Genomic DNA, 16,152 nt, shown 5'->3' with positions numbered 1-16,152 from the left:
GCACTAATTAAAGTCATTCACACTTCTTATTGGATTCAGCAGCTTCAAATGGAGCTGAGACAGTTTGGCAGACAGGCAGTGTGTTTCCAATCCACAGGTTTTATCAGAACTAATTAGCCCCAAACTCCAGTATTTGCAAAAGGCTGCTTGTTTCAACTGGGTTTGGATTCTCCAATGTGTGGGGTTGTGTGGTTTCTGGCTAAACTCTCAATAAGAAAACCTCTAATCAAATCAATAAAAGAGCAAAACTGCTTTTATTTACCATTATCAGACAAACATGTCTTTCTAAATATGGATAGCTGTTGTTCTATCACAGCTTTATTTATAAGATACATATTTTTTTTCTTTTAAGTCAATCTAATCCCAAACGTATAGGTTAACCTCGCAACATACAGAAGAACTTAAAACTAGCCCTCAGATTATCTAACACGTAAAAACAGAGGTTCTTCTATTCTAAAGGAAGAATGCACAGAACTAATCGGATTCTGTCAGTGGTATAATTGCGGTTTTTCAAAATAAAAATATATTCTTGCCAAATTCCCCTGGATCCATCCTGAATTCCCAGTTAACCTTCAACTCTCTTCAGATAATAATTTAAAGTATATTTCAGCATATTAAAGTGTTTCCAGTTACAAATGTGTCAGCACATTTGCACATTAAGAAAACTTTTCAAAACCCAAGTCATGACTTGAGTTACATGCACTTCATTTACCTGCAATATGGACAGACAGAAAAAAGGAAACAAAAACAAATAGTCCTTTTCCTGCTCACTGTAATCAGCTGACTTCACTTTGTGTGGAAGGAGTTGAAAAATAGCAGAATGGTCTGAGACTGCCGAGGAGTAGCAAGAAGAATATTACTTCCAGTTCAATTGCATGCATAAATATGAAAACAATGACAAAGTGCATACTGCGATGTGGCCAGAAGCAACTATCAACTGCTGATAGCAACACATCAACTCTTTCCACACGTCTGCATAAATAACATATCAGAGCTAATGACAAAGAGAATAATCTTAAACCAAAGTGTATGCTGAGCTGTGATTTTTTCAGAGGTTAGAGAATGAGGAGCGTTCAGGCCTACAGTCACAACCGCCAGTTTGTGGGATGTTTACCTGTCCTTGCTCCAACAGGTGTGGGCAGAAATGGCCTGATTGCTTTTCTTTGAAGCATTTTCATTTTTCTTTTTTCACTAACTTAGATGAATGCTGTATGTTAACAAATAAAAGCTAATTCACTAGCTGGGCCCACGTCCTCATTTTAGGTTTGACAGCGTTTTAGTAGGTAAAGGTGAATGCTTGGACATGAATTGAGCTGCGGTTTGGGGAAGGCCTCGAGGGGGACTGGCGATGGCTCCCGGGCCTGGCAGATCCCCGTGTACTAAATAGAAGTCAAGAAGTTAAAGAATTGAAAGGGGGAAGGAGGGTGAGGCACGTAAACGAGAACGATCAGCTTGCAGAACTGGGGGAACCTATATAGATGAGAACCGGAAGGAGCGTGTTTGGAGGCGTGGTCCCGCTCCTGAAACTCCGATACATAACTGTCCAATAGAAGGATATTGTGTGTGTGTGTGTATAATGCAAAAGTAATGCAGTTTTTGTTCATCCTTTTGATTATTTTATTGATTATTACTTTAAAGCCACCAATGTTAGGGTCATAAACAGTACATTTGTTTACACAGCAAGAAAAACAACCTGAATGAATTTGTTTTACTATTAATTTCACATAATAGTGTCTCATTTTGGTTCACTTCCATATAAAAATGATACTTTTTGCAGCTGGTTTTACTTTCAAAAACAACATTCACTCTGTCTGAACGGGGGACGGGACAATTTTCTCATGAAGAAATGAGACTCCTCAGACATTCTTATGTATGTGCAGGAACTTTTTGGGGCTGATCCAGATGCCTCACGCTGGGCCAGCCGTCTCCAGCTGAGCTGTGAACTGCAGGTGAAAGTCTTAAGAAACAGGTGCCTGCTCCTCCTGCCAGAGGGAACAAAATAGCAGGGTGGGCATCGGTTACACCAATCGCTGTCTATCAGAGTGGAACCTGTATTGATTAACAAGGCCGATAGACTCGGTGGCCCCAGCCACCAACTGTCGACTGCGCCTCCCCCTTCTGTGTGCAACAGCGATAGTGGGTTTAGGGTTACGCCCTGGCCCCCTGCATACCAAATTTAAAAGGGTGGAAATGGAATTACTGCATCTGTTTAGAAGTCAACTTCTGCATTCTCTGGGCTGCCCACTCTGCCACTCCTCTATCTAACCTCCCTTCTTGACTCTCGGTAGGTTTCCCCCCCGATTCTCCCAGGGCTCTCAAAGTTCACGACGCCAAAGAAAAAGGTGGGTGGGTAGCAAAGGAGGGCGGCTTCTCACAGAGTTACTGAGGCGTGCTGTGAAACTCTGAAATGTCTGTGTCTTTGTAACCTCCTCATGGGAAGTTTGGGCTTGTGATACTCTCAAACACTACTCTCCTTTCTATAATTTAATGTGGTAAAATTAAGTTGATTCGCACTGTGGAGCCACAACCCTGTCAGTCTTGAGTAGTTTCTCTGAAAAATGTGGTTAGATCAATAAGCAAAAAGGGAATTAGGGTTAACAACAGACAAGATAATAAAGTCTCAGTTAATGTGATGCTTCCTCACAAATCAACTCATGTTCATAAGCTCTCACAGAGCGTAGATGATCATCACTGCAATGATGATAAAGTGGCATTTTGTTTTAGCCTTGAAAGACAGAATGTCACAACTGCAATTATATTAAAGGGAAGTTTATGAAGTCTGATTGGGGTGAGGAACAAGAATAATTACTCAGAAGACACATTTGTGCATAATCTGGGAGTCTTTGCACACATACAGCTCAGAGCACCTGACATTTGTGTCAGATTTGGCCCAAATGTCATTAGCTGCACTTGACATAGACTAGGGGAAGCTTTTTGTGGGAGAGATGTGACCCAGATGTCAGTACACACCTCACATCTGGCCTATATAAACTGAACCTGGTCAAGCAACCAGTCTTACCTCAGAGTCAGTGCAATGAGTCATGGTCAAATCTGGCACGCAAGAGAACCTCTGCTTTGGGCTAAATTTGTGCCAAACAAGCATCGCTATCTGGATAATGTTCTATACATATTATAAACAGTAATATATATATATATATATATATATATATATATATATATTAATTAGTTATCCATATCTTATTTATTCCAACATCTTCGAACTCTCTACCATGTGCCATGAATATAAACATCTCACACATGTTACACATGTTTTGATTGTTAGTATTGTGTGTTGTCTATCCTGTTACTTACACTGAAAGAGAAGAAAAAGCCCAAATCCTTTTACTTGGTCAATAAAGTTGATTCAGACTCAGATTACGGTGATGGAATAAAAGGGAATTTTACTGCCAAACAGAATAAATAGCAGGAATACTCAATAGAAAAACAAATGAGGGGAAATTTCCTTTTGCTATAGCTTTATTACCGGGTTCTCCGCATTATGAACAAATTAATAAATACAAGCCCTTGTGCAATTCTTAACCACCTCTCTGGATATTCAGTAGATAATAGTTAGCCAAGAGATTTTAAGGGCAGCACACTCCACTCACTCATGGCACTTGGGCAGAGTTGGCGCATGTGAAATTGCTGTCATATTTCACAATGTCTACAACATTTACATTAGATTCCCCCTGAGAGCAACATGTCTGAGCCACTGTGCATGCGTTAATGCCCTTAAATTCCAGGTTACAAGTATGTACGTGTATGCTTTGTTAGCAATGTTTGTCTTTGCCACCATCATCCACTTCATTCTGTAGGCACCAATAACCGACCTGACCCAATTTCATTGAAACCTGCAACTCCGCGTATAATTTCTTTCTGAAGCTGGCAATTAAATGAATATTTAAATGAGTGTCGCCTTGGTCCCCAGGGTAATTTGATTGATTTAAAACTTCATGTGCACATGGGAGAAGAGGCCTGAGTTTAATTAGATGTGATGTATGTCTTCAAGATAAGACGTGAAGGCCCTCCTGACTTCTGAAGATGTTTACTTTCTTTAAGTTTGGATGCAGTCTTTCAGACGCCACCCTTGATCTCAGAGGGAATGCTGCTGTCACCAAGTTCTCACTGGCTGGATAAATAATCAGAGTATAAATAACTATGATATCTGATTTTGGAAGTGTCAATTGCTCTGAGCTAATTACTCAACAGCCTGGAAATTCACCACTCAGCAATAAATACTCACTTAAATGCTCATCCTTGCCAAATACTTTTGACAAATTTGAATCTGCTGATATTTCAGATAAACGCGATTTTCTGTCAGAAAAATCAGCCTTACTTTGTTTAAGCAGGTTTCTTTTTGACAATGTGTTTTTCCTTTAACGGCTGAGCGATCATTATTGAGTGGAAGGCGGTCACTTCCCAGGGGAAATCGGAATATCTTGCAGTGTGCGCCCATTCTGCATCTCCTGGTCAGTGATGGATAGAGGATTCCTCCCTTCCTTCCTTCCACAGGTTAGATTCCTCTGCGGTTCTCTTCCATGTTTACTTAAAGACAAACTACTAATCAGCCCGGGGTGGGTTGGGAGGCTTAGGGCAGTCACCCTTAACACAAACACGCACTCGCGCACACACAAATCCTGACAGTGTTGCACTACTGATAGAGTGTGTATGAGTGTGTATTGTATGGACTCACCTTCCTTCCGCTCATTAACCAGAGCAAACATTGACACGAATACCTCCCATCCAATCAGTCTACTGCTGGGCAGGACCATGACAGCCATGTCTGTGTTAACCAACCTCCTGAAACCACACACACCACACACACACTGATATGGGAGCCAAAAGGTGTAAAATATGCTGATATATTGTTTTTTATTATAAGATGACTTTTTAACTTATTTAAACTTTTCCTAATGCAGCCTAAAAACTCACCCTGAGGGGTTGCTGGAAAATTATCTGCTGACTTTCCTGTGTGGCTCCAGTGTTTCTCCATGGATAGGGTGATTCCCAAAAGTCTTGGCTCCAGCCTAGCTTTCTTTGTCACTATTTTGGTAGCTGAGTTTTAGGATTTTACAACCAAAAAACTCCCCAGAAGCTTGGAATTTGAAAATAGAGCAATTAATATATCATAAAGATGGAAGGTGAAGTTACAGATAAGTCTTCCAAATTCCAAATTCCATTTTTCCAAATGCCTTGAGTGCTGAAAAAACAAATTCCTCAAAAAATCCCAAACCAAAGCTAACTGCAAGGCTTGATATCACCAGGTGCTTCAAATAATAATAATAAAAAAAATATAGGCCCATAAACAAAAACATGTACATACAATGACTATGGAGCAGTGGCTGGCATTGTCTCTTTAAACTACAAGCTACCACATGACCAGATACGCACAGGGTTGTACAGGTGTATGAATTCAAAGACACACAACAACAAAGAAAGCAGTAATATTGCTTTAACTCAATACCTTTTAACTGCTGACACCTGAATTTAGCTTAGGGGATACAGACACACACAAACTTCAATAATGTGCGATCTGCTGCAAAGCAATTTTACTTTCACTCACACAGCTAAACTGTGCCCATTCAGTTACTGCCTGAAGCCAATAATGCACACCTGGTTTCACTACAACAGAATGAGCTGATAATTTGCATTGATTGAACAGGTCACAACCTCAGGGAACACAAGTGAAATCCAACTTAAAAGGGAGTGGAGTTTTGCTGTGGGTCATCCAATAATAATTTGAATTATCGTTTCCAAAAATTGGCAACATCCTCACCCAGTTAATTGCTCACATTTGGCAGCAAAAAGACACCAAACATGACAGTAAACCTGAGCAGTCAGACTGCTAATGAGACTGCTTTGAACAAATACCCAGGTCAATGTAACAGGTACACAAATAACAAATAAATCAGAGGCTTTACAAGTACAGTCTTAGAGATTATGGGCAACATGTTTGTGTCATGTCTTGCATTTAATTCAGAATAATTGCTTGTCTGACACTCTGACTGATTGCATATCTTGGCACTACGGTTGTAGACATATTGCTGTGTTCATACACCTCATGAATCAGCTTGAACAGAGCTATTAAAATAACTTCCTGGGTTGTAATCGACGAGTGTTGCTGTTTAAACTGACGCTATTGTACCTTAACTGCAACATCACTTAGCGATTAAAAACCCATGAACAATTATTTCAGCACTTTAAACACATACAGAAGTGAATGCAACAGAAGACAGTCATGTGTTTCCCTTTCACAGGAGGTAAAATCAGCTGCCAGAGTCTGACCACTTGCCCGTGTCTCCCTTCATAATCCCTCCATACTGTAGTTTAAATTTGGAGGCTGCCAGCCCTGCATTGAGGGTGTTACCATGAACCCTTCTAAATTGCCACTTGTTCTCCTGGCGTCATTAAGACCCTAGGGCGACAGGGGTCTGTTCTTAAATTGCTACGACTGGAAACAGCAGTGGCATGTTTATAATTACGATCTTTCTTCAGCAGCGATGACGTCTTCCCTGCGGTAAACACCAACACTCGGCCGGCTCTGGTCCCGAACAGGCACGAGGATTCATTAAGAGCCTTGACGACAGCCTCAGAGCTCACTTAACTTCGAGACGTTGGCTGTGTTTTATGAGAGGCTTTCAACCTCAGAGGGACCTTTTCAGTGAGGCTGTTCTGAGGGCAGAAGCAGTGACGAGGTGAGAAATGTAACCACGTTGAAAGCCATTAGTGTTCCATTAGAGTCTGGCCTTCAGGAGTAGGCTCAAGCAACGAGAGGTGACACAGTACGCCTTTCATATCTAAAACCTGTGGCATGTGTGTCAAGGGCCATTTAAGACAAATTATCCTTTCTTGATTAAGCAGTGTGTTAATAAACAAAAAGAAGCTGTTTTAGGACTAATTAAATACTCACTGAATTAACAAAACGCACATGTCATTTTCATATTGATGTTATGTTTACACTTAAATAAACTGCAACTCACTGTATTCTTTGCAGTAAAATTGTTCAGCAGCAATAATATTTAATAATTAATACAATTATAATAGGTAAAGTTCATTATCTCCTGTAGTAATGAGTCTGGTAAGCCAGTATCTTATCTTTTTCATTCTAGTCAAAAAAGGCAGATACATTTTCAGTTCTTGTAAACTAAAGACCAGAAATATTCAAACCTTTTCATCTAGTAGAAAGACAATAGCTGGCTTATGTATAATCTGGGAGTTAGCCTGTCGACAGCCTCTGGGGGCAAAGGTTTCTGGTGTAGCAACCAGATGTCCTAATGACTTACTGTTATGTTTGCTTTTATTATTTAGAGTGCAGATAAATTAATAAAGCTAATGATTGCTCCTGATTGCCCAGGGGATTGTCGGCTGTTCTTTACCCTCTCTGGACGAACTGCGCCGCTCTCGCTGTCTAAGGAAAGCAGGAAATATCATAAAAGACTCCTCACAGCCCGCTCATAATCTGTTCCAACTGCTGCCATCAGGCAAAAGATACAGGAACATCAGAACAAAGACAAATAGACTAAATAGCAGTTTCTACCCTGTAGCTGTTAGGGCATTGAATTACAAGTAATCACCTACAATTCAACCTGCCAAATACTGTGCAGTGGATGACATCCTGTGCAATAGTGTCTGTGTGCAGTAAGGTTCTATTTATTATACTGAATGACTGTGTTCTACCTCTCTTATATTTATATTTTTTCTCTTGACACCGCAGGGACTGCACTTATTTTGTTGCACTTGTTAAAAATGACAATAAAGATATCCTGATTCTGATAATTAAATTGTTGCTAGATACAAGTTGATGATTTCAAGATTGCATTTGCATGTTGCAAAAACCGTTCACTTGCATGCAACCAAAGTCTGCTCAGACCTGTTTGATTATTGCAGTGTAACTTGCGCTCTTGGTAACATTAAATTATGATTGTTGATCACAGGCTGATTGCAGATTTCCTTTCATATAGATCAGCTTACTTAAAAGAAATAGTTGCTGCTAGCTACAAAAAGTACAGATAACGTATTCCTCATTTTATATAAAACTAAAGAGACGCTCAAGGGACATTTATTCAACCCGTTCTTGCTTAAATTTATACTAGATGCCCTTTATCAACATGAGTCTTTAACATCTGGGAAGATCAACTTCCTGAAATACTGAAGCTGTGAGTGTAAATGTTTGAAAAAGAGATAAGTGGGATCTCCATAGTTCTTGGGCCTTGCCCTCTCCTTCTCAGGGAATTGGATTTGGCAGATTTCCATCATCTTAGTGGAGCTGGGCCTGTTTTTCTTTCTCTTTTCTTTATACTGCTGCTAAACCTGCTGCCCCCTTTTTTACTGCTGTCCTTCTAGCTCAAAATACCTGGAGCAGTGAAGCTGGAAAAGCCATTTAGGATGGATATCAGATGATGTGTAATTTGGGCTTAAAATAACATGTAGGCAAAGAGTAAGTCTGACGGCTCAGCTTATTTCCTGGAGCGTTTAAGTGGCCTCATTTTACTCATTTGGTAAAAATCTGACTAACATACACATTGTACAGACAGGTTAATAAACACTCAGGCACACACACAAACACACTCAGGAAGACGACCCACACACATACACACATCTGCACAGAGTCTAAACAGTCAGCCAAGCTCACTCTTTCTCTTTCTCTTTCTCACACACACACACGCACCATGTACAAGTGATCCCGAATAATATTTACCCCTGTTTGCCCCTGCTGTAACAGCTGTGCAAAAGTCTTGAGCCACGCCTCATTTCTTTATATTTTGCTTCCAGACTTTCTGAAGGTCTTTCAAAGTTTTTCTTTTTCACTCTTTTTCAGTCCGGCCCATTTCACAGGAATGCTTTTTCTTGTTTGTTAAGCCACTTAACACTGACCTGCGACTAATTCAGGGACTAAAAAAGGCACGTAACTCAAAGGATGAACCAATGTTCCATCTACAGATAACAGACAGTTTAGTAATTAACCAATTTTAAATTGTATTTATAGAAACTTTATTATTACACTTGTTATTATTACACAGCCTGTTACAAAAACACATAATTTGCTACAGATTTCTTTAGCTGAACCTATAAAAAACAATAACACAGTTTGACAGGGGTAAAAATTGTGTTTTTTTCACCAACAAGCTTATTCCCAAAGAGCTATTCGCCAAAAAACTTGATATATATTGGCATGGTGTTACAATTTGAGGAATTTGAGGAAACTGGACAACCGATGGACAAAAAAGAAAGAAAGAAAAGAATCTAGACCAGTTGAATATTATCTGAAAGTCATGTCCTCAAGAAAAAGGGAAAAATCCAGAACTGACATATCACCTGAGAGATGCATTTTGACCTTCAGCTTATCCATCTACTGCTCACTGAAGCCTCATCAGAAATGTTCTCATTGAAAAGGATGCTTGTCATGAAGCCATTCTTAATGAGGGGAACAGGGAGAAAGACTGAGGAATGCCAAATTACCCAAGAACTGGACTGACAATCAGTGGCAACAGATTTTATGGAGTGATGAACCCAAATTTGGAAAATGATGACTCAAGTCATCAACAGTATGAATGGAGGAGGTCAGATGTGAAGTACAACAGTGAGTGTCTACAGCCATTTATAAAACACTTTGGAGGCTCTGCCTTGTTTGGGGATTTGTATTTCAGCCAGTGGTGTTGGGCAAAGATCAAATGTTGATCCACCAGCTAGAAAGTGCGTGATTGTCAACAGCTCCATTTCTCAGTATGACAATCCAAAAACACTGCCAATGCAGTCAGTTATGGATTGGACTCCATAGATCCTGAATCTTAATGTTATCGAAGCAGTATGTAATCATCTAAACTGAGGACTAAGAGCTCATACCCTTCAACAAGCGTGTGTTCAGATTGCATATCCAAATGTATGATAACTTACCTCATTTCCATTTAGGATGTTGATTAAATTACTTGAAGTGTCTGCAACAGTGCAGGAAATATGAATTTCAGAAATGTCTCCTATTCACCCAGCTTTAAAATCTAGATAAAACACAGGGTGTTGGCCGCTCTCTGAAGACAGTGCACATACATTTATTTGTATCAGGAGGAGCAACACATTCCGCAGGAAGGTGATGAGTCAACTTTGTCCCAGATGAAACTTGGCAGAAACCGCCATGCATGACTTGACCAACCCACCCATGACAATGTTCAGATTGTTCAGTCCAGACACACAGTGATCATTAAAGATAAATCCCAAACTTGCCTAACTAAACCTAATGTTACCCTAACCTGGCTACACATTTAATAACTAATGTCAGGGGTTCTCAAACATTTTGGGAACAGGTGCCTTGAGGGGAACCTTTCACAGAGCTGCTTCACAGTGATAAACAGAAACACATTTCATAATTAATTGTATTAATACCCATTATATGCTTTTAAACTGAAAGTAATTGTATTTAAATTTTATTTGGGCTCATCTTAACAACCGTCATGTGATGCAGTTTGGCCTCCCTTCTTGCTATTGTCAAAATAACCGAAAACAATATGTGTCTCCATCTTTTCTGGGTTTATTTAGTTTGTTTTTAGGATTACTGAAAATATAAACTGATGTTATTTCTCTTTGCTGAGTGACATAAACGCAAGAAAGCTCTATGCAATGTGTCTAAGTCATATCACAGTTTCTACTGGCATTTATTAATCCAATCTAGATGCACATTTTTATGATTTGTAGAAAATTATTTAGCATATTATTCACCCTTTGCCATTGGTGAATACTTTGAAGGGTTTTTACGTTAAAACATACCTCGAGATGACTGTTGTTGTGAACCTGTGTGATATAAATAAAATTGGATAACTAATGGAAAAACAACAAATGCCTTGCCATGGGTCACAAGTCTTACCACTTTGATAACCCAGAAAGTGACTCCATAGAGACCAACATTTAACACTTGTGGCCATCTGAGGACTACCAATTAACCCCATGTCTTTATTCTGGAGAAAACCTACATAGACACAGCAAGAACCAATGATCTTCTTGCTGTGAAGCAATGGTTCCCCTCCCCCCTCCACCACAAAACAGGCAGGAATGAGGTACTGAAGTAAATGGGGGCCACTGTGGGAATGAGGAGGGAGGAAAATAGAGCCGTGAGGACAAAATAGTACAGAGAGGTGAAACGAGTGACAGGTAGCTGTGATTTCCAGCGATAGTATTTTTATATGGATTCTCAGTATATAACGAATGAGCTGTTTTTAATCATGCATTGTATAAGTTAAGGAAGCAAGCCATGGGTCGACTTTATTATCCTTGCAGGTGATTATGAAGTATTTTTCTTGCAATTCATTTATCATTCACAAAATACTACATCTACTGAATGGCATTCCTAAAGCCTTGGAAGTGCAGACCCAGTACAAACTCTAGCAGTGTCACTCAGCAATGATAAAGCATGCACCAGAGTGTAATTAAGCTTATCTCACCTCAAACGTGTCTGACAACAGGTGCATTCAGAGCTGCAGTTGTCAAGGATTGCAGCTGCATGAGCCTTCATTTGTGAGATAGCGCAGTCAAAGGGTAACCCACTCAAGGAGAAATGGCTCTGACTGTTCAGACGCCTATAAAAACGCCAGTCTGTACGCTGGTCTAATGGTATTTTGCTTGCAAATTAGGTTGGTGTTTTCATCTGATAGTAGCCCAAATCTGCCATGTTTTATGCCACAGCTTTTTAATTGGTCCTCATTTTCAGTAACACAACTTGATATTCTGAGATTAACTTGATGATATGATACAGACGGGGGAGAAATTAGATTTTATAAAAATGTTTTGGTGTATTTTACACATGTCAAACTAAAGAAATTTGTTGTTTTGTTTCCCCCAGACTTGGCTCCCTGAACTCAGCTCCAAAGGTCACAGACGTTGACAGAGTGAGACACTCCTTTCCTCTCTGTCAAAGAACCTCAAGTGCTTATAGCATGGACATTCCAAACTTAGAGACATAGTCCTAAATACATACAACCTTTTATACCACATGGCCCGCGAACATCTCGACCTGTCCAGACAACAACCTACTAATCTCAGCAAGCTGAAGCTAACTATTTAGTTTCTGCGGTAATGCTGTGTTGTGGTACTTCGCAGTAAGAGCTATATAAAGGGTCACTGACTTAAATGAGTATTTACAGTACAAGAACGAGATCAATACTATGAGATACGGCCTGTTAAAATAATACAGGCTCAGAGCTATGTTGGCCCTTCACTGATGACAGAATCCTTGGAGGCCATTACTATGTATGTTGTTTTGGTCCAACATTTAACTAAGTGTGCATACTGTGCATCTATAACCTCTGCTTTTAAAAACAATATTAAAGTTTTACAATTAGCTCTTCCAAATCGTTGAATATCTGCAGCTTCTGTGCATTTGCCAGAACTGCTGTGTGCTCGATTCTCAGGAGTTTCTTCCAAAACAAACATTTGTCTCTAGGGATTTTACTTCTGCAGTGAAGCGTTTAAAAACATTTTTCTACTTTTTACTCTTTATTTCTTTGTCTTCTGAATGAGTGACACCCCAGAAGATAAGATCCCTCAGTGATGACGATTAAGTGAATGACTTTAAGCGTCTAGTTTTTGAGGAAACACAGTTGTTAAACTGAACCAGAGAGGTTAAGCTGACAAAAAGAAACCCTGTCATCCATTTTTATTAAACATAAAATAATATGAAGAAATATGATGACATTTTTACCGCTAAAATGACAAAAACATTTTCTGGATTTTGTTACAATTGTTATAAGTTCTTTCAGCATTTTAATACGCTGCATTGAAAATGCAGTTTATCATTTCTGAGATTCTATACAAATGTAGTAAATGTAAGTAAATGTAAGTAAATGTAAGATTGTACAGGGACATTTTAGAGTATTTGCAGTAATCCTACTAGCTACCTGCTGTGGTTTTGGCGTGGAGCTGTAAGCGTTGGGTTTCGCCGGCGGGTCTTTTGACCGGACTCACAGAGGATGAGTGGAGATCCTGAGTGCTGTAGAGGCACTTATGAAGGGCGCACATTGTTGCCAGCCCTGGGGAGAAAACTGAGCAGTCTGGCAACACAGGCGGAATTTCCTACTGTGATGTTATCTCACACAAGACATTTAGCTTCAGCCAAATGAAGAAGGGGGAGAGAAAGTGGTAAGGAAGAGGAGGGTCAAAAAAGAGGGCGATAGAAGGAAGGGGAATGACAGCTGAGGACATAAGGGAGAGGATGAAGAGGTGGTCAGATAATGATGAAGACAAGGGAAGTAAAATGTCCTGTAGAACAAAGGAAAATGAAGTAAAAGGCAATGAGGAAATACATTATGAAGGGTAGATGGGGAACAAGAAAGAGAGACTGCAGAAATGGGAGTGTAGGTACTTTTCTTTACACATTAGTTTTATGCACATTTTATATTCACATGAAAATCTTGTGGTACCTTCTTCTGTGTCTCCAACTGTGTATAAAGCCTGCATGTCATTCATCCTGTATTCCACTGTGGGGGTGCAAGCATCAGACCAGGCTCACTTTGCTTCTGAACATATTCTATGTTAACCAGAGGGGGCCACGAGTGGAGTAGAATTCACCGCATCAGAAAAGTGACGATATATAATTTACAGACAGGACACATCCATCCATCCATCCATCCATCCATCCATCCATCCATCCATCCATCCACGCATCCATCCATCCATCCATCCATCCATCCATCCATCCATCCATCCATCCATCCATCCATCCATCATCTCCCACTTATCTGAAGTTCAGTTCTGGTGGCAGTAGGCTATAAGCTGGATCCTTTTATCCAGGATCCTTACCCCCACACTTTCCATTTCCTCCTGGGTCTCCTGAGATCATACGAGAAATATAATCTCTCCAGTGGGTTCTGGGTTTACCCCAGGGTCTCTTTCTAGTTGGGCAAACCCAGAACACCTCCAAACTTGAAGTACCCAGAAGCATCCTAAGCAGAGGCCCAAACAACCTCAATACAGGACACATACATTTTTAAATTTAATACAAGGTTTTTTAAGTTACAGAACTGAAATGACAAGATGAAAGTTCTTTAGGGACACATAAATGATCAGAAATACTTTCATTTGTGCACAAATTGAGCACCGAGGAAGAGAAACCTGAATATGGTTTCAATATGTTTTGCAGCAGAAATCGATTTAGTAATCTAGATAAAGGCCTCAATTATATCAAATGTTACCAAAATTAAATGGTCAACTTTTAGATCCACAGTCTTCCTCTGCGTTGCCATTGCACAACAACATCTTCACTGCATCGCACAGTAGTATATGGTGCAGTTTTCACTGTATCATCAAAGCAGCGTAGCAAAGAGAGTAATGAGAGGACCTTTGAATCAGGGACTAGAGCAAGACTAGTAAAGCATTTTTATGACCTTTGCATGATAAGATTTAATCATTGAACCACTTGACTGAAAGTACAGTTTGAATCAAAACAGTAAAAACAGTTTAGAAATCAGTTGGAGAATCAAGTTGAATGAGGAACTAGGTTTGTAATTTTAACAAAATATATAGGTTTGAAAATGCTAAATGTTAACACGCACTAACTGTTTACATGTTTGAATCACACTGACATGTCAAAGTAAACCTGCAGGGTGAAAACTACAACAAAACCACATTTATGAGCCTATGTTTGTTTTTGTTTTTTAAATTAAGCAACAGAAACAGAAAATGTGACATTTCAAATATATTACAATCAACATTGCTATAGTTAAGAAAATGTTCCCACTTTTCCTTTTAAAAATTAGACATTTCAAGACATTTATGCAAAATTGATAACATAATTTTCTTATATGAGCTCAATTCTTAAAAAGTCTCATTATAAAGTCAATAAAATAGCACCTCATCAAAAGGACTGGGAAAACAGCCTAATAAAAATTCCACAAGCTCTAAAAGTTATCCTTCTTATCTCTCTGATTGAGCTGCAAGAGGACAAAAGTGACAACATAAAGTGATAAATTGGAAGCACTGTTGGGATTGCAGAAAACACTAGTTAGACTAGTAAATGTTTTACATGTTTTATATAGGCAGCACTCTCAGTGAAGCCCATAGCTGGCCTGCAGCCTGGAATCCAGAGATTTAAAAAGTTGTGCAATAATAAAACAAAGAGTAATGTGCCCTGAATGACTTCAAGCAATAACATGACTGTTGCTTTAAATTAGCACTTCAAGAAGCTTTTTGAGCCTTAAAGATTTCCAACATTAACATAATCTAATATGAGGTATTACAACTTGTGTATAAAATGCACTATTACATTTAAAGTATTTATTTTCCTTTGAATTTTCTGTCTAAGAGAAGGCATCAGCCCCACTTTTAAAGCCAAAGTCACTGAGAGTGACATGTGACTGTAACATTTTGTCATGTGCAGGCCTACTGCATCTGTTTTGAAGTCAAAGGACGTCACTCTCATGTGAAAGGAAAGATTGATCCTCAGACTGACTTCAGGCCTTTCTTGCTTCTGTCACATCAAAACCTTTAAGTCTCCTTGATGCTGAAAAAGGAGATCTCATGAAAGTTTTTATTTTCAAATTGACAGTCTTCTTTCTATATACATATCACAGAGACTGCATGGGGTTTATGGTTTATCTGAACAACACCAGTCAAGTAAGTAGACACATAAAAATACTTAACAATTTAACAATATAACAATTTGAAATTAAACATGCCATGTGATTCATTCAATAACCTGTAACACATGACTTGATATCCTTCCTGCCAAATGAATTTACTCAACAGTAGTGTTCTTCTGGACAATAATTACCGACCTGTTTACTGTGCAGACGGTTAATGTTTTGTTAACACAGTAGTCGCTGTAGTAACATGGCAACAATAAAAACGGGAGAGCATTTTTCATTGTTCTGCCAGTATTAAACAAAGAAAGCAATGATCGTGATCGTCTGACATTCTTGAAGTACTTTTTGTTTAACTTTTATTTAATCACCTGAGAAAGTAACATACAACAAAAGCGAATGTTTTGTCTGAAGAGAGGATTTTCAGACATTCAGGTGTGTGAGCACAGATAAGTGTACAATCGTTCAGATGCATCACTTCCTTTGACACTTGACTGAAAAACAGTGATCCATATATGGTTTTCAGGGTTGGAGCAACAACCAACCAACCAAATAAAGTCCCACAAACAGCTGGTTTGACACACCCTCAACC

The sequence above is a fragment of the Rhamphochromis longiceps genome, linkage group LG18 (assembly GCF_057381845.1).
Source record: "Rhamphochromis longiceps isolate RC_006_pf linkage group LG18, R_longiceps_female_GT1.1, whole genome shotgun sequence".
Taxonomy (NCBI): domain Eukaryota; kingdom Metazoa; phylum Chordata; class Actinopteri; order Cichliformes; family Cichlidae; genus Rhamphochromis; species Rhamphochromis longiceps.
The sequence above is the reverse complement of the archived record's forward strand: the minus strand, read 5'-3'. Positions refer to the sequence as shown.